This window comes from Amblyomma americanum, chromosome 4 (assembly GCF_052857255.1).
Source record: "Amblyomma americanum isolate KBUSLIRL-KWMA chromosome 4, ASM5285725v1, whole genome shotgun sequence".
Classification (NCBI taxonomy): Eukaryota; Metazoa; Arthropoda; class Arachnida; order Ixodida; family Ixodidae; genus Amblyomma; species Amblyomma americanum.
This window is the reverse complement of record NC_135500.1, coordinates 61,788,101-61,808,355: the sequence shown is the minus strand read 5'-3', so window position 1 is coordinate 61,808,355 and position 20,255 is coordinate 61,788,101. Positions and strand designations below refer to the sequence as shown.

General features: G+C 44.9%; 1 pseudogene; it reads right to left on the bottom strand.

Moving 5' to 3' along the window:
- Positions 1 to 4,886: 4,886 nt before the first annotated feature.
- On the bottom strand, positions 4,887 to 18,154 carry LOC144129521 (uncharacterized; annotated as a pseudogene).
- Positions 18,155 to 20,255: the final 2,101 nt, after the last annotated feature.

Here is a 20,255-nt window from a genome sequence, read left to right as displayed (position 1 = left end):
GCGCTGGAATGAAAGAAAGGAACTTTTAAACAGACCATTGCGCAGTTTGACAGAGCAAACCAGGGAGACACGACACAGACGAGCGCTGACTTGCAACTGAAGTTTATTGCTTGGAACGAGGCATATATACGATTCCAACAAAAAGAAGAAAACAAAACAACCATTCTTAGATTCACAGTCATACACACATGCCGCACTGAGCAAAGGAGATAACTAAGATCACCATTTCTGCCCCGTTTTAAATGCCAGTTCATTGGAAGAAATTGGGCTGCTGACGAAAGCGTCCTTTGACCAGGGGATGTGCGCAGCTTCAATTATTTCACGTGATAGTTGCTTACTGCGCTTGCTTAAAACTTGTGTGCGAGTGAAGTCAGGGTGGCAAGTTTTGCTGTCACAGTAACTACATTGGATGCCGAGATGCCCTTTTACAGTATTATGCACATTGTTATTGTGCTCCTTCAAGCGTTCATTGAGGCATCGGCCGGTATGAGCCACATAAAGTTTGCCACATGACATGGGAATGGCGTAAACTACACCCTCTTCACAGGAGACGAATTGATTTTCATGTTCGAAGTCGCACTCACTATAAACCAAATCGGTATGACTATGTTGCACATCTTCCCAAGCTTATCCGGAGCCGAAAAAATGACTTTTACACGTGCTCTATTTGCTACCTTTTTTAGTCTGTGGGAGAAATGATGAATGTGAGGCACAACATTGGTTTTTTCCTTTTCTTTCGCGTCAACGAATATGCCCGTTCCTGTTTTCTGTTTTTTCTCAAACTACTGAGAATAGATTCTGACACTGACACTAGTAGCTGCTTGTGATAACTAGCCTTGACGTGAAAGGAAAAGGAAAAAGACACTGTTCTGCCTTATATTCATCATTTATCCCAAGGACAAAAAAATATTAAACAGAGCACGTGCCAAAGCCAATTTTTCGGCTCCCGATAAGCTTGGAAAGATGTGCAAAATGGTTAATACCGATTTCTTTAAAGAGAGTGCGACATCGAATATATTATTATTATTATTATTATTATTATTATTATTATTATTATTATTATTAATATTATTATTATTATTATTATTTCCTCTGAAGAAGGTGTAAATTACGCCATTTCCTTGTCATGTGGCAAACTTTATGTGAGTCAGATGGGCCGATGCCTCATTGAACGCTTGAAGGAGCACGATAACAATGTGCATAATATTGTAAAAGGGCATCTCGGCATCATCCAATGTAGTGACTGTGACAGCAAAACTTGCCACCCTGACTTCACTCGCACACAAGTCTTACGCAGGCACAGTAACCAACTAACACGTGAAATAATTGAAGCAGCGCGCATCGCCTGGTCAAAAGACGCCTGCGTCTGCAGCCCCTATTTAATGATCTGTTACAAAGAACTGGCATTTTTAGCGGGGGCAAAAGGTGATCATTGTTATCTCCTTTGTTCAGTGCGGCATGTAAGAATGACTGTGAATCTAAGAATGGTTGTTTTGTTGTTTTCTTTTTGTTGTAACTGTATATATACCACGTTCCAAGCAATATACATCAGTTGTAAGTCAGCGCTCGTCTGTGTCGTGTCTCCCTCGTTTGCTCAACGGCCCCCCTCTCTCCTCCCTCCCCTCCTCCCCTCGGTTGCTGCTCGGTTTGAAATGACTTACCAACTCGCCCAAGCATCCGTTTTAAAGGAAGGATGTTTTAGCAGAATTTAGTGATATTAGCCAGGTTTTACACCGCTCTTGGACGCGTAGCAGGTCTTCTTGGCGAATAATATTGTCGGACTGGTTGGCCGATAGAATGCATGGCCGTGTTCACGGTCGTTATAGTTATATTCAAGAGCCTTTATATAGGGCTCTCATATATCCTGACGGCGGTATTATTCCGTAATATGCGCAACTAAAAGAAAACACTATAAAGCGTCTCAGCCAGGATGACCGAAAAGCCGCTTTGCGCAACTGAAACTGCAAGGGGAGCGCTCTGTAAAAGTAAAATGTTGTTCGCTCTCATATTCATCACCTTCACGTACAATAAATATTTTGCAATTGCGTGGGCACAATTACGTCTGCTAACAGAATCATTTTTTTTTTCAGATTCAAAAGCTGTATTTCAAACTGATCCCCTAACATTCAAGGCACATAAACTTAAAGTCATGATGATGATTATGCCAGACAGCTGCACCGTTCGCAGCAGCTGGTCATCGTTACTCGGATGTAGGCGATAGATTATCAAGACGCAATAAAAAACACAAAACAAAGTCAAACGTGTCACGCACCACCATGCACATATTGCCACACATGCAGCCACTGCTCCACGCTGCCGTTGATCCAAGAAACCGGTTAGCCGAAACGTCAAACAACCCTCTATGTGAATATGCTGAACGGCTTTTTAGTTAAAACCGACAAACACTGCCTAGTCATTGGGATTAGACCCATGAGTCACCCTACCGCCTTGCCGAAGATGCGGCGGATAGTAGGGAAAGGCTCCAACCCCTTTGTGGAGGGCGGGTGCAGTCCTCATCGTGTGTCGTCAGGCCGACGGGATGCTCTCAGGAACCGTTTTAATGCGCGAGAATTGCTCGGTTTCTTGAGCGAAAACCTCGCCTACGCCAGAAAGCCGTAGCAGCCACGCGTGGCAGAAATGCGGCACGCAAATGACGTCATCACCCCTCCAGGCAAAAGAGAGAAATACTTCTCCCGGAACTCCGGAATGCGACTCTCCCTCTACGCGAAATGCAAGACACCTTACTCTACGAATGGAAAAAAAATTTGGTGGCGCCCCTCCTCATATCTGGAGTGGCTATACAACGCCATCTCACTAGTACAGCAAAGGAGACCAAGCCGAGGGATTTTAGTATCAAGGTAAGAGGAGCTGGCCCACTCCTGATACACCCGCTCCCCTCCGGGTCAGGCACTGGGTGAGATGCCACTGTCCAGCCTTAATTGACATGCCATCACGTGGAAGGGGTAGATCGAGAAAGGCAAAAAGTAGGTTTCGATCAGGACACACGTTCAAAGCCAACGTTTATTGGCCGAACACTTGCTGATCTCAGGTTAGTACTCGCCTATCCAATCAATTCAGTGGCCACCTCGCGAGGCACCTGAATCGACTTGACGTTCAATATAAGGTTCCACTCACAGCGCACGAAGTAAGGTACGCATCGACCTACTGCACCGATCACAAATTCGTGCTACTGCTGATCAACTTGGACCCGCCGACATCGCCGCCGGAGCGCGTGGATGATGCCTGGGAATAGATAAGATCCGACGTGGTTCAGGCACCTGTCGGACAACGACTACGACATCCCCCCAGAGTATGACGTGGAATACCCCTGCGGACAATATGAAGGAATCTCGCATCTATGCCACGGGTTCGCTCGAAAAAGTGCTGCCATCCCTCAGCGAAGTGGCGTCACTGTGCTGAAAAGTGGTGTTATCATCGGAGAATAAGGTGGAATAGGCATACCGCGGTTTACTCTCTTTGTATGAGCATTATAACCGTCAGCGAAAAACCAAGGTAGTAAATCAGCACCGATTGTATGTCAAAGGTAATACCGCTTTTTTGATATTTCGGTGGCCGCTTCAAGCAAAGGCTGGGGATTTAAACCGCCGACCAGGGGAATCGCTTCGTCCCTCTCATCGGCAGGTCCTTTTCTAGTGACAGCTACATTACTGTAGCATTTCGGGCCTTCAGCTTGGCGGCAGCGCCACGCTATCACGTGATGCGGAGCAGCTGCAGGCGGCGCAACGCCGTGGTTGATCCCGTGACCAAGTTCCACTGGGCCAGCTGCAGATGTCGCGTCACACGAGGTTTAATCAGATCTAAACCACAGCCGATTTTTTCTATCTTGCTCAACTTCCCGATAGCACGAATGCAAAGTGTGCCTCTATATGATTTTGTTTCCTACGAACCTTACGCTCATTCAAATTTGGATATAAAAGTAGTTTGAATATCCCTCGGTGAAACTTACGCTCATGACACTGTGCTGCGCTAGTTTCAGTGCCCAAGAAATTGAGAGATCTTCGGATTATTGACGGGCATGGATAAATAAGAGTCTTTGTCTCTCTAACCTGGGTCGCTCGGTGTTCCTTTCCACAGATACAAATAATCACGAGTCTTATTGCGTCTACCGTCATCATATGACATGCCTGTGCTAATAATTTTTATAGGAATTCTGCTCCTCAAAACACGGACCGCCGATGACCTTAGGGGTACTTATTTGATACTAGCCGTGTGTGTTCTACGTGACACCAAATTTCGATCGCTGATGCGCCTGCAATTTCTTCGTTTCTTATACCGCATGTAAGGATGCCTGCTTTCGGGAATACTTGCTGACAGCTGCAGCAAAGAACCTTAATAACAACATCCAGCGACTGCCTTCATTTTCTTTTACTTTATGTTAGTCTGTAACTATGCTGGAAATATTGATAATAGTTGGCCCGGTGTAAGTAAAAATGGTGCGCCAATATAAAGTATATGCAACTTCTGTTATAATATGTGTGATAGGTTTCATTGCTGAGCGCATTCCATTCATCTGCTTACAGCCTGCAACAGATTAGGGCTGGATGCTTCAATAAAAAAAGTAAATAAAAAATATTCATTATGGCTGCGACACTAAGCTCACCTTTCTTATTTAGAGATATTCTGAGTCTTAGCGTGGTACTGGCTAGATCACAGGCTCGAACACAAAACAATCTTCACTACCGTAAAATACCGACCAAGTGCCCCCCGCTACTCGAGAGATAACTGAACAAAAATAGGAGGGGGGGGGGGACTTCCTCGGTTCCGCACCTATATTCAAGATGGCGGCCACTAATATAATGACTCTGGTCTGCGCTCTTTTAGCAAAAGTTATTGACGAATGCAGTTTTTTTTATACCGGTATCTTTTTATTCACTTTCAAACCCATCGAGTGAGTCCTCGGAATCTGACCCGAAAACGAGGTACGCACACTCTTCCCTCAGCTCATCGCGTTCTTTAGAGATGTCTGCAAGCCGACCGTGCAGTTCGCCGCCCTCGCACCCGTCAAGCGCGTTCGTGATGCCACAGACCTAGAACTAGCGTGGTACGTTTTCTTCTGGGACGGCAGCCCACACCTCACATACAAAATCCAGCACGTCATGCCGTGATGGTTTCCGCTGGTTTCCATTTGGCGCTCTCTCCCACTTCCGCATAAAGGCCTTTCAGGCCCTCCGAAGACTGTCCTTGAACGGCTTGTTACACAAAACGTTAGCAGGTTGAAGAAGACTGGTGCAAACGGCTGGCACGTACACAATGTCAGTGTAACAATAATGAATTGCGGCTTGGGTCTTGTGTATAGGCGCCTAATCCAACACTCGGAGCTGCCGTACGACGTCAGTATTTGGGCCCCATATCTTCATCAGCCACTCTTTAAACTTCTCTAACGTCATCCAACCATTATTTTGAAACGGTCCCAAGGCAATTCGCTAAAGATGAAACAAAACACACTGCATTTAGCAAAAGCTGGTAATCGATCACATTATCCGATGGAAAAGTAGCAAGCCAGATCTAGTTCTCACCTGGTACACGAAGGCTCATGAAGGCTGTCGCTGGAATTTTTCCGCTTGGCTCCATCAAGATGACGAACGCTGGAAGCTTGTGCCCACAGCCACAGGCTGCTAAGGAAACTGTATATGTCCACCGGGCGCAGCCAATGCTGGCAATCCGGATAGTGCTTTCCCCCCAGAGGTTGTTCGTAGGATTCGCTGGAGTGTCCATTCGAACCATGGTTTGGTCCATATTCGCAATGTGGTAGAGAGTCAAGTCGTGGCATCGTCGTAGAGAGCCTATAGCCGCACGGAATGCTCTCGTCTCCTCCAAGCAGTCCTCGAGTTTCTTCTGGCTGTCATTCGTTGCTTGCCGCATAGAAACACCAAACCGTGCCTTCCGCCTCTTCAAATACATGCTGGAGGCCACAAAGTTACCAAGCTGCCGGTTATTCGCTAAACTCAAACCTTCTTCAGAAAGCAGTCTGTTGCTGACGGCGCGTCCGGCACTTCTTCCGCGCTCCAGAAATTCAAAAAGCGCGCCGTCTACTGCTTCGCTTAAAAACAGGGGCTCCTTTTGCTAACCTGCGCCGTACCTTAGACTTTCCGATGTTCTGTTGTAGAAGAACTTCGCCGTTCTTGTCCCATTCCCGTACGCTCTTGCGGTGCAGCTTGAACACTCGAGATGTTCGATGCACATTATTTCCATTAAACCTGTGCCACTCGATGACCTCGATTGTCTTTTGCACTGTGCAGAAATGCACAGCACAGGCAGAAACACGACTGACCTCATGCCGACAAACAACAAAATGGCGACGGAGGCAGCTCACGTGGTTCTTGTTTACTATTGGATTGGATTGACTTAGATTAACTTGGATCGATAAACATCTCTCGCTACAAATAAAACCTTTCAGAAAGATGCTCCTTTCGGAACCGAGGGAGGGCGCTTGATTGGTAGTTAAAAGCTGAAATTTGCGGATACAGTGGATGGGGAACTTACTCGACTGGGGGCGCTTGCTCGGTATTGTACGGCAAGTGTTCATGGCTACAAATAATAAGCAGCATTAAAATAAGGCCCGATAACGCAAAGGTATGCGGCATGCATCGCAATAAATTTTCATGACAAAGTATACCTATTAGCAATATTTGCGCTGCCATTTTGATAACACCGTAAGAATCTAACTTCAACAACAGATTTTATATTGATATCAGAGACAAGAAGCAGTACTGAATGTGATTGTGCACGACAACGTCCCTAAACAGCTCAGCACTTTTGCTGACACTTAAGATAGGGAACTAAAGAATTATCAAACACAACACCGGGGATCATTTAGACCAAAAACTGGAGCGTCTGCGATAGCAGCCACTAGAACGCGATCAATTACGCCTGCAGAAATATTCCATTTACGCGCGAATGCAACGACAACAAACATCAGTCCCCTAAAAAGGCAGTAAGACAACATACAATGTCAGAGAGTATTAAAGCGCAAATATACCGCAGAGCACACACTTCCAAACAGAGTAATACTATTACGAAACCAAACATGGGCTAGTGAAGTAACGAAAATCGAAAACGCCATCCAGCAATAATTTCTGAACACCAAAAAGGCAATAATACAGAAACCATAACTGCATGAATTCAAAGCAAACAGAACTGCATCAAAAGTCGGTCTTCTCTGAACTACGGGAGCCTTGCGCGCTCTAGGGTCTAGTGCACAGACGCCATCTACTATTTCCGAGTAACAATGCTACTCAGCGAAGGATACATTATACAATTTGTCGTGCGGAGCTGTTGTCTCCAGTGAAAATCGAGGCCTGTACCTGTCCTGTCCTTGAGCATTGTCTGCAACATTGCACAAAGCGTGAACACTTTACGCCATACTTCCATTTCTTGGATTAGACGCGCAGAACGACAAGGATGCGAGGTGCTGAAGGTTTCCAATTCAGGCATACTAATTAAACGGCTCGGGTGCGTTAGCTTGCTCGTGAAAAGCGTTTCTTCGTTGCTCAATTCTGGAAATAGCCGCACGTGGCTGAAATGCGGGCAAGAACTGGCCACGTATTGAGGAGAGTGCACTGTGCGTTTCTCTCTAAAACATGCACGCTCCATCAGAATGTGCTGTCCAGCATTCTGGCACCGTTCCCCTGGTCTGCGCACCTTTTCTCACGGCTGAACATGCGTCAGATATAAAGGCGGACAGTCCTCAAACGGCACAGGGCTTCGACATTCTTTCTACTCTGCGAGAATAATATCTATGCCGGCGAAGAAAATTCCACGCAGCTGTTTGTTGTGTTTTTATTTATTTCATTCATGACGGCTTTGATACCAAAGCACTGCTGCACTGCATTTTTTTTCGGGACCTCAGACGGCTCCATCTTCGTTCTTTGTCGTTGCGTTGGGATTCGTATTTTTCAATGGAAGCGCGGAGGAAGCGCGCGTACATGGCGTCACTGATTTTGGACGGTATATAAGCCCTTATGAAAGTGCGTACTGTGCAAGTGCTAGAGGCGGCTTCACGTTCTACTTTCGTATTTCTCCATTTGGCTGTGTTTCGGTAACCTGTTCCGGAGCTCCGTGCAATGTGGTGCGGGGTCTGTCCAACTGCTGCGTCTTTAGTTGTGTGTTGAGGTTTTCCTTTATGGAAAACCTCTTTCTGCAACGACGACACACAAATGACGAAGACCTTCGAAAAGTAGAGAGTTTCTTATTGCAGTGGCGCTTGAGGCAACAATCTCGTAAAATTTCACAAGTCATGGTTAGGTGGCTTGAACCACCACCCGATTTAAAGGGTTCAGCCGTATCCGTCCGTCCGTCCGTCCGTCCGTCCGTCCGTCCATCCATCCATCCATCCATCCATCCATCCATCCATCCATCCATCCATCCATCCATCCATCCATCCATCCATCCATCCATCCATCCATCCATCCATCCATCCATCCATCCATCCATCCATACATACATACATACATACATACATACATACATACATACATACATACATACATACATACATACATACATACATACATACATACATACATACATACATACATCCATCCATCCATCCATCCATCCATCCATCCATACATACATACATACATACATACATACATACATACATACATACATACATACATACATACATACATACATACATACATACATACATACATACATACATACATACATACATACATACATACATACATACATACATACATACATACATACATACATACATACATACATACATAGATACATACATAGATACATACATACATAGATACATACATAGATACATACATAGATACATACATAGATACATACATAGATACATACATACATACATACATACATACATACATACATACATACATACATAGATACATACATACATACATCCATACATACATACATACGGGCATGTTCAGATAACGGTAATCGAGGTCCCATGACCATTTTTTGTTTTCAAATAAATTTTTATATGTGATGGGTAAATGTGTCCACACAAAGGAATGAACCTTAGTTTTGCAAGGAACTTCATGGTTTTCTCGGAAAAAAATTGTATGTCACAAGAGGTGGAGTATGTCGTTTTTCCCACTTCGCAAAGTTGCAAGTTTGGAGCATAACTGCATGCACAATAAGTTGTTTTTGCGCATAAGTATTTTTTCAGCACTTTATTACAACTTGCACTATACGATTAATATAAAAAACGTTATCTTGCTGTTTCAGTCTTCTGAGTAAAAAATCGCAAACTTCGCTTCTGGAGCTGTGCGGTGCCAAAAAGGCACTTTTCAGGGCAGCCTTAGGGCAAGATGCGTAAAGATCTCCCGACTGAATCTTTTTCTCTGTATTTTTCAGCTACTTTTAATCACTTCAGGCAAGTTTTGTAGCTCTACACTTGACCTATGTTTTTCAATATGGCCTCAAAATTGGCAGAAGTTCAAAAACTTCAAAAAAGTGACAACTTTGACTTGAATTTAAAAAAAAACGTCATCATCGAATTTTATTAAAAAATGCCCTAATAATACTCAATACTCGATAATTTTAAAACACCCAAAAAGTGTTGCATTATTTTGTTTTAAAGTATAAAAATAAATGCAAAACTGAGTTCATGTTTTTGTTACCTAGAATTACTTATTACTGCTTCTTAGAAATAGTAACTGTCAGAAATTTGATTTAGCACTCACTGAACGTGGTTACATTTCAATTACCACAATATGCGAACCATCGTGAATGTTTGTACAGCTTCTACTCGCTTGTTAGCGGCGTTCTTAATGCGTCAAAATGGGAATAAATTCGTTATTTCACCTGATGAACTGACTGCTGGCGGTCAAACGTTTTTTTTTTGTATTCTCTAATTTATCATCGTAAGGTACATTGGTATGTAATCGATTTTTTAAAAATATTAGATAATTTGTGGGTTCCTAGAAAAAATTTTATATATAAAAATTTATATTAATGTATTTCTGAAGCCGACGTTTCCGTACCTGCATCTGTTTACCTCTGTGTTCAAAGGTTCTACAGGGCAATGTCAGGAGACAGAACGTCGTCTTCTGAGAGGAACAATTTATCTGCGAGATTTTTAATCAGGAGGAGTTTTAATAGGAACGCAATTTACAAATGGGATGCCGCTTTATATGCAGATTGCAATTCAGAAAATCGTAACAAGAAATTAACGGCAGCAGTTGAAGTCGGTATGCGCACAGTATATTGTCCAGCACGAAGCACAAACCAGATCACTGTCTCTTCCATTCCGAAGCAGCGGTGGAGGCCACGTAGGATGCACTGCCTTCATTTGTTTGAACGTACTTCCACATATGGAGCGTCTGAACTCCAGGCACTTTCTTTGCCATTTTCCATTCTTCCTTCTTCGTTTCGCGAAAGTCTGCAAGCTCCCTCTGTGGGAGCTCCAGAATGGTGATGTTCTTTAGCGTTCCTTTAATTGCGTCTACGAAGCCGCTGGCTGTTTGTATGGACTCACTTGCAGGCTTCCGCAAGTTGTGGTGTGATGCTCGATGTTTGACAAGCCCACCAACGCCGTCGCAAGCATTTTTGCCGTGTCCAGTGGCCGAAAACATCCATTTCGTCTCTCGACATTCACTGCGTTGTAGCTCATGAAACTGATATTTATTCTTGAAGTGAGCGGGAGCCCCGTCGCTCACATATGTTATCTTGGTGTAGATTGGCGCGTTGTCTTCGAGGTGTGCTTTGATTTTTGACAGAGCCAAGCATGCATGAGCTGAATCATGAGACATATCGTCGGAAATTACGGCATAGTTCCGAGTCGATTTTCTTGACGTGACAACGCAGGTAAACACGGTCACCTGCTTTTTCTGCCAATGGTAAGCTTGTACTGCGTCTGGAAGCACAACTGTCCAGTTTTCGGCGAAATCAAAATGCAAAACAATTGCACCTCTCTTGCAGCTGTTTTTCTTCATGTATTGCTCTTGCTTGCTCAGATGTAATATAGTTGTGGGGAATCCATTTCATGGTCATTCTTAGACATTCTCTCATAAATGATGAAGCGGTCAGAGTCTTTTTAACGAGCTCACCGTATTCCCATGAAGCAATCAACACCTCGTCCTCGCTGCTCATTTCAAAATTTTCCAAAGTGAAAATGCCATCTTGTGGACAGTGCTCACAATTCCTAAGGAAACACGACGCAGTAGGTTCCTGGCATACGCAGAGGCTCTGCATATCTTCGGGAGAAAGCGACCTTCCGGACGCGTTCTGCAGTCCCACGAGGCACAACTGAAAGTTTGCACAGCACACACAAACACACACTTGCCACTGTGGCGAGCATTTCACCCACTTAGGACGCAAGGATATGAATTTGGTGAGGCCAACCTGGGAGGCAGGGTGAGCTTGCTTGTAGAGGCGGAATGCTTCTCGCAAGGACCGCGTCATGAAGCGTTTAGGTATCCATTCTTTCTCTCCTCCCTTCTCGATTCTCACAACATCCTTTTTGTTCGGAGTCTGTCTAGAGCAATCGAGTTCATCCATGGTGTAATATTCTAAAACGGTGGTAATGTCTTCCTGTTGTAGTTTACATCTTGTATATTTCTCCTGTGTTGACCATACGCCTTCCTCATCCACCATCTTCTTCGATTTTTGGATAACGTACCTCGTTGCCTCTGGAATAACTTCCTGCACATATTTCACGGTTAGGTTGCGTGGTAGCAGTGTCAGCAGCTGGCAACGCTCTTGAAAGGACGTGCACCTATTGTAGGCAGCATGTAGGTTGTCCTCCCAACTGCTGCATTGCGCACACTTTTCTTCTGACGCACGCGAAGTCTCTGGGACATTATATGCTGCCTGTATCCCCGATCGTATTTTCGTCACCATAGCTCTTGCCACCTCTTCCTGCTTTCGCTTTGCATAGGAAAGTCTGAGGCGTTTTTTTAGAGCGCTCGGTGGCTTTAGGGGCGAGATTTCGGAGGTAAGGCTGACACTTGAATTTAAATTTTCTACGATTTCTTCCCCAGGGCGGAATTCTTCTAATGTTTCGGTTGACTCTGCCTGCATATTATCTATGTCTTCCTTGAACCGACGGTAACAATTCTGACAGATGAAGTCACTTCCTCGTACTCGGAGAGCTTCTTCGGGAAGTAGGACTTTTTTGAGAGCAGCGACATTGAGTGTATTTACACTGCGAAAATTACGTCCTTTTTCAATTCTCTGTTTGTGCCTTTTTGAGTAGTCGGCACAAAACGTTCGCCGCGGAAATCTCTTCATGAATGCAAAAGCTCACCGATTCCGGAGATTATCGCGAGACAGAAGAGCAGGTGACGGATGCAGGGCCCAGAGCTGCTTTTCCAAAAAGAGGAGGACAGATGAATGGATTTTTAACACAGGCTGCCCACCGTCGACACTGATGTTCTTTCGGTCTGGCGTACGAGCTGAGACTGATATACCAAGTATGCTTGTCGAGGGAGCGCTCCAGCGCAGAGAAAACACGTGAGTACAGAAAACGACCCCACCGGGTCTACCAGGCCTGGAAAACGACACACAAAATTCGAGATCCGAACAACATCCGCTCACAAGGGTTATCTCGGTCGAAGGTCGAAGGCTGAGGCATAACTGCTAGGCGTTCGGTGCGTTGCGATGAAAAGATGATAGCGGCGGCTAAAGCCTCGGTGCGGCGGCGGCACACATGATGCTGTGAATTTCAGGGTCGCGCTGGGCGTTATATAGCTATAGGAGCGGCTGCAAAGCGCGGTTCATCCCTGGAGCGGCGGTAGCAGTTAAAGTCACCTTGAAAGTGCGACGGGTGCATTAATTGTTTGCATAAACTACTCCTACACACACGTCACTCCAAAATAACGTGTTGGAATATGCTTACAGTAATTTAGGTCCCACCGTTAGAACAGTACGAAAGCGAATAGGAGCTTTAGACCTTTGATTGTAATAGAAAAAAATGCTTACAAATTACACTTATGAACTCAGCAACTGTAGCGTTTAAAATTTACTTACAAAATACCAATACTAAAACCAGCTTCTGACGATTGCGCATTCTAAGAGGGAACACTGAGCAGTCGTAGGGATTGAAATCATAAAGTCCGTTTTGTATTTATTTCCATACTTTAAAACAATATAATGCAATACTTTTTTAAAGCCTTAGAATTATGAAATGTTGAGTATTATTTGGGCAAATTTTAATAAAATTCGATGATGATGTTTTTTTTTAAACTCAAGTCAAAGTTGTCACTTTTTTGACGTTTTTGAACTTCTGCCAATTTTGAGGCCATATTGAAAAACATAGGTCAAGTGTAGAGCTACAAAACTTGCCTGAAGTGATTAAAAGTAGCTGAAAAATACAGAGAAAAAGATTCAGCCGGGAGATCTTTACGCATCTTGCCCTAAGGCTGCCCTGAAAAGTGCCTTTTTGGCACCGCACAGCTCCGGAAGCGAAATTTGCGATTTTTTACTCAGAAGATTGACAAAGAAAGAAAACGTTTTTTTATTTCTTCGTATAGTACAAGTTGTAATAAAGTACTGAAAAAATAATTATGCGCGAAAACCACTTATTGTGCATGCAGTGATGCTCCAAACTTGCAACTTTGAGAAGTGGCAAAAACGACATTCTCCACCTTTTGTGACATACGATTTTTTTCCGAGAAAACTACAAAGTTCCTTGCAAAACTAAGGTTCATTCCTTTGTGTGGACACATTTACCCATCACATATAAAAATATAATTGAAAACAAAAAATGGTCATCGGACCTCGATTACCGTTCTTATCTGAACATGCCCATACATACATACGTACATACGTACGTACGTACATACATACGTACGTACATACATACATACATATGTACGTACGTACATACATACATACATACATATGTACGTACGTACATACATACATACATATGTACGTACGTACATACATACATACATATGTACGTACGTACGTACATACATACATATGTACATACGTACATACATACATACGTACATACGTACATACATACGTACGTACGTACATACGTATGTACGTACATACATACATACATACATACATACATACATACATACATACATACATACATACATACATACATACATACATACATACATACATACATACATACATACATACATACATACATACATACATACATCGGGTGAAGCGAAGCTCGCAGCCGCCGCACCCTTAAGGATTCTTCCCTGAGTGCACCCTCTCGCGGTTGATCTGGTGCTGCCGCTGTATGAAGCTTCTCACGCATCCGTTGTACCGTAAGGGCCGCTTGCCCGCGTATGTCAGTACGTGCACGTTGAAGTGGCCTCTGGCAGAGAAAGACAACAGAAGGAAGAGAAGTTACGCACTGAGCAAGACATTATCGCCCGCTCAGAGGAGGAAGACCGAAATAATGATTTAATCGTACAAACATCACACGATACAGTTCAACTGCATATATTAGCGTTAAAATGGCTGCTAAAGAAGGGTATTGCAGCCAGATGGAGCAGAGGTCACTGCCATGATGCAGCATTATGGAGCTTTGATCGGCGCTTAAAAACGCATTCCTCTTATTTGTTGCTTTATGTATGAGATAAAATTACAAAGTAAGGTACACACATGCATTGATGCTTTGAAACCGATAAAATATGTCGCGCGCTCAATTTCGGTGCCGAGTACTGTACTGCCCAGCGACAGGGAAAGCGAACAAGGAAGCACACTATTCGCCGATTTACTTTCATATGCCGCGACGCTGGTGGTTCAATCGTTTTTAGGCAGCGGGCTCTACTTCTCCAATCTTTTCTTGTCAGGTCTCCCCAATAGTGCCGGTTAATGCGTTTCCGTAACGACGTGAGCTGTCGCGGAAGTAAAACCGCTGTTTGAATAACAAATTCCACTTGAAAGAAGAGAAAAAGTACGACAGCTTCCTCGTAGAATGCGAAGACATGCAATCAGAATTAACAGCGCAATTGCCTCTTGAACAAACAGGAGAACCATTTCCTCCTCTCCCTGCTTAGAGAAGCGAAATGCTTGAAAACGATTAGAACTGCGGCTGTATTTAAACGAAGCCTGTGCCAAAGAGCGCCATACTTTATGTGATGTTCGTTTCTGTCTCGTAACCATGGTTGCGGACCTATACAAAAAATAAATACGAAACTGCAAAGCGCAGTCTAACTTCGACTTGTAATCGGAGGAGTAAGGGCACAAGTTGCAGCGGTGCTTTCCTAGAAGCCTTAGCCGATGCTGGCTCAGCCGGTGCTCTTTCAAAACTTCTTTTTTAGACAACAGGCTGCCGTGTGTGTCGCGGGTGAGCACCGTAGGTGAAGCGGCCGAACTGTTTAACTGTTTCCATGCTCGAAGAGCAAACGAATTCCAATACGAAGTTCTAACACACTGATAGATATTTGAGTGCTCTTCCATCGCAGTCTGCACTCTTCTTGGCCAATCATCCAAGGCGCGCTTAGCATGGCAGAAGGCGCACAACTGTTGTCGGCACTGTCGCACTGCTGTCTTTATAATTTTACCGTTGTCTCTATCAAGTTACTGCCAAAACTTCACACGTGTAATAGAAAAAAGGACAACAGATGGTCGTGGTACTTTGACATGTCTGCAATTTCCAATCTTTCAGAGTCATTTTTACCCATTTTCAGTTAAAAATTCTTTCGAGGCATGAAAAGTTTATGTCGTTTTGTGTTACGCTGTGTATTGCATTATCACTATCGCGACAGCTACTGTAACGCCTCAGCACTCCTAGTTACAGTGTAAATAAAACTAACATAAAAGCATATTATTTGCTGAAATTTTGAATATTCATCAGCCCATATCAGTTTTGTAATAGGTAAAGTTATCTTTGCAAAGAAGATTTCTGCATGTTTAGACGTGGCAAAATTATTGGGATACCGCTTAAAAATTCTCATTTAAAATGAACATAATAAGAAATCAGCACTCCCAAACATCGTTTTCATTGCTGGCGGCTAGAAAGCGCGCCTCGGGTGGAGCCTGCTGCCTCCAGCTGCCTGTCTTGTGCTGGTGGGAAATGAGTCCAGCGTGTGTCGGCCGCCGTGACCAATCAAACAATCCACTATTAAGTTGGTTTAGGTGCCACAATAACCACATCCAACGCTGCACTAGAACTCTGCAGTCGCAAGGTTTACGTTCCTAATGCGGAGACTAGCTACCAGCCCCCAGCCCCGTTTCCACCTGTCCCCTGTTGTAGCGCCTTACGTCAAGAAGACCCCGCTATCTTCAGTGGCATCTGGGACCAAGTTATGGAGGAAAGGTTTTCAGCCTTCGAATGCATGAGCCGGCACAACAAATAGGATGAGGCCAGTTTTTTCGGTTTGGTGATTCAGATCGTAATCTTACTTACGGCAGGCAGTCACCGCCCTATTTCCTTACCAATTCCAGTACCTCGCTACATGTCCCGAGACTGATGAACATTCCGTTAGTTTTCTGCATAGTAATTTTAGCCTCACCGCTCTGCTTGTCTAACGCATTATCATGCCTTCCGGATAATCGAGAAAATGAGTTACCAAGCCAATGTGATCAGCAAAGCTCAGGTTACTAAGTCATTCTGCACTGACTCTTATCGTAAACTGTTTATAATAATAAATATTAATATTAATAATTGGTTTAGGGGAAAGGAAATGACGCAATATCTGCCTCATATCTTTGGACACCTGAACCGCGCCATAAGGAAAGAGATAAAGGATGCACAAAAAATTTACTATGCTCAACTACTTCCGCCAAAAGAAGTCTGCGATGCACTTCTGCACTCTCCTGCCCTCAATTTCACTGACCAGCCCTGACTGAAACGCGTAAAACCGTGCAACAGTTTCTTCGCTCACATTGCCGGCACCGACGGTGCGGCGCAGGACATCAAGAGTGTGAAAGCTTTCTGCCAGTGATGGCTGTGTGTCTGATGCATCGGCATCTTCACTATCACTGTCAGGCTCCTCGAGTTCATCTCTGTCTGCTTCATTGATTACCTCTTCGGTGGTTCTTAACCTGCATGTAGCAGCATCGTCATCCACGGTTAAGAAGTCGTGAGACGAAAACTTGAGTTATGAGACTGTCCCAGCCTTCAATCGTGAAATCCTCACGGGGCTTTTGATTATCTCCTGTCGGAGAGAGATCAGGTTCCATGTTGAATTCACATTTTTCAAAACAATTCGAGATTGTGCCTGCAGTCACATTGTCCCAAGACAGGGCTAAGAAGTGCACTGCATCTAACAGACTTATCCTCAAATGCACAACTTTGTGCTGTATTTTCGACAAAAGACGCCTCACTAAAAGTCCTTTAAAGTGATGCTTAACGCTGCGAATGATTCCAGCGTCTAGTGGCTGCAGACGGCTGTTAGTGTTTGCTAGCAGAAAACTGTGAAGTTGTTGAAAGTCATTTGCTTTGGGTGGGCAGAACACTGGTCGACAAAAGCAAATTCCTTCGATTTGTTATTCCAATTTACGGTCCCGGTTTGTGAGCAACTCATGAAATGAATCTGCAATCATTCAGGCCTTTCGGTTCCCTCTGTACAAAACAGGCAAACGTCCAGCCGATTGCAAACACCTCTGCTGCTTGGACCTTGGACTTCCCGATGACAGTAAACTGCAGCTTCTCTAAGCCGTCAGCGTTGCAGCAAAAAAGCACTGCCACTCGTTCCTTGCTTTTCTGGCCGCCCTGGCATGCCTGGCCTTTCACGCACAATGTCCTCTCCGGTTGCAGATTGAAGAAGAGGCCCGCCTCGTCGGCATTAAATTTGTCGCGCGGCGCGTACTCCGAAATCAGAGCTGGCAGCGTGTTCAGCCAGTAGTCGACAGCTGACTCGTTCTTCACCAGAGACGACACAAGTCCGTGCCTCTCTTTAAATCGGTGCAGCCACCCTTCAGAAACTTGGAAACCTCCGATTTCAAGAGAGAGCGCGATTTTGTCAGCTTTTTCTCGCAGTACCTTGCTGTCCACGTCGATGCCAGCCGCTGTGACTTCCCGAGACCATGTCAGCAGGACCTCTTCTAGCTTAACATACATCGCAGTCTTGGCCTGCTTGTTGGTGACACCGATGTTCTGAGCGTTCTTCAAAAAACATCTCTCTGCCCAATAATGGTGCAGTGTTGACGGTGCCAGCCTTAACTCTTTTGCCAAGTCGACACGTTTCTTCGCTCGGTTTTCATCAACCTTCCTGACCATATCAAGCTTCTCCTTAAAAGAAAGTGCCTCGCGCTTCTGAAACAAGTCAAGAGTGAACGCTTGCACCGTTTACGTCTTTGTTACGTTTGGGCAGACCACGTTGAACTCGGCGAAACGCACATGGCAGCGAAGAACGAGGGAAATGGACGGGCGCAGCCAGTGGCAGCGTCCTCCTGGCCAGCCCCCAGCAGCTGCGAGACAACTTTTTCGGTGGGTGACGTAGCCCTGTCAGGCACGTGGCTCACCTTGACTCGTCGGGTTGCTACAGGCAACGCGTTGTAGCTCGTGCCCTTCGACACTTGTGAAAGGGAGGCGGGGGTAGAGAAGGCCAGCGGTGGGAGCGTGCACGGGTGGCTGGTCGCGCGTTCGTATCATCCGGGCCGGATTGCAAATTTTTTCGTGTAACCCCAAATCGTAACGCATTTTGTACAATGTAGACCGTCCGAGACACTTTTGAAATTTGTATTATCCCTAAATTCAGATCAATCATATACGTGTCATCGAGATTCTACTCTATCTTTCTTTTATTTGTATTTTAACGTTTTGCAAAGACGCAGGCAAGCCCAGTTATTGATTCGTTGGCTGTTAGATTTTGGGTTGTCGTTTGCTCCTTATTCATTTCGGGTTCTCTCCAGAAACGCATTTCAAATGTCGCCTTTACGACCTCTGTCTCGGCGTCACCCTTGTACTTAAAAGCAACCGAAAAAAAAAGAACGCCTGTGGATGAGGCTAAACAAAAAGCGTGTATGCGACAGTGAGAAAGTATTGTATGCCAAAGAATATTTAATAATTATAAATAATTTATTCCTGGACGCGTTCTAACCACCAAAAACGCTAATTTAATCATACACGTTACATTAACACTCTGTACTGCAGCCAGCTGAAGCGCGTCATCTTCAGATGTCGCTTTAGCTGCGTGTTTCTCACAGCTAGAAGATGCTGCAGCGATAATTCAATACGATAAACGCGTGAGCACTTCAACGCAATTTCTATTTTACTTCAATAGCCTGAAACACTTTCTTTTTTCTACACTAAAATATGCTCACAATATGATGCTGAATATATCTAGCGGATGAGATGTATCGAAGTATACGAACGCCTCTTCATGCGGGGGGACAGCACCGTCACTTCGTCACGCCTAGCGTACCCAACCTTCATAGCAATAAAACGAAGGCAGCAGATATCAAAGTGTTACTTCGACAGCAATCGAATAGAAGAACCGATAAGATCGCACTTGACAATGCTAGTAAGTGCAGTTTCAGCTGAACAGAGAGTACCGAGCGGGCACCGCAAACGATGCCGGCAGGTCTCCAGTACACGCTTGTCGGCTTCTCCCAAGACCTAAACTGGAAGCCACTGCACTTCGTCGTGCCTGTCCCCGCGAACAGGACTTGCAGCGCATGTGGCCTTGTGCGTAGGAGGACCGCTCTGCTCCCCTGCTTGCACCTGCTATGCGAGCCGTGTACCAAGAATTGCGGGGAAGATGACGAATGCTCCTGTCCTCTGGATCGGCGGGAGTTTCACAAAGAAGGTATCGAATAGAAGGAGTCGGCAACTGACGTTCTACTCCGTACACAGGGAGGCCATCTAACAAGATGCCGCGAGGGTTTCAGGAGGGTAACTTGAAGTGTAGTCTGTGTTCTGTGGCGTAGCAGAAAGTACCACTCTCGCCTGTGGACCAAACAGACCGGTTGCCAGCCGGGCCGAAGTAACAAGAGACATGCTGATCAAAGGCTATCGATGGCAGTTCCCAGGAAGGCAAAAACAAGACTCGTGACCTGTGCTTTTGGTATCCCTTATGAGCCACACACTATAGTCATATCGGACCAACTCGGCCGGACGGTTCAAACCCAGCCGCGGCGGTCGAATTTTGATGAAGGCGAAATTCTAGAATCCTGTGTGCTGTGCGACGTCAGTGCTCGAAAAAGAACCGCAGGTGATCCAAATTTCCAGAGTCCTTCCCTACGGCACCTCCCACAGCCCGAGTGGCTATGAGACGTGAAATTCCCATAAACCCTAAGCAAATCATCTGGCCCACATGTTTATGAATCTGCGGTGGCTCTTGAGAACGGCATGTGTCGTATAGTGCAGGCGTGCCTGG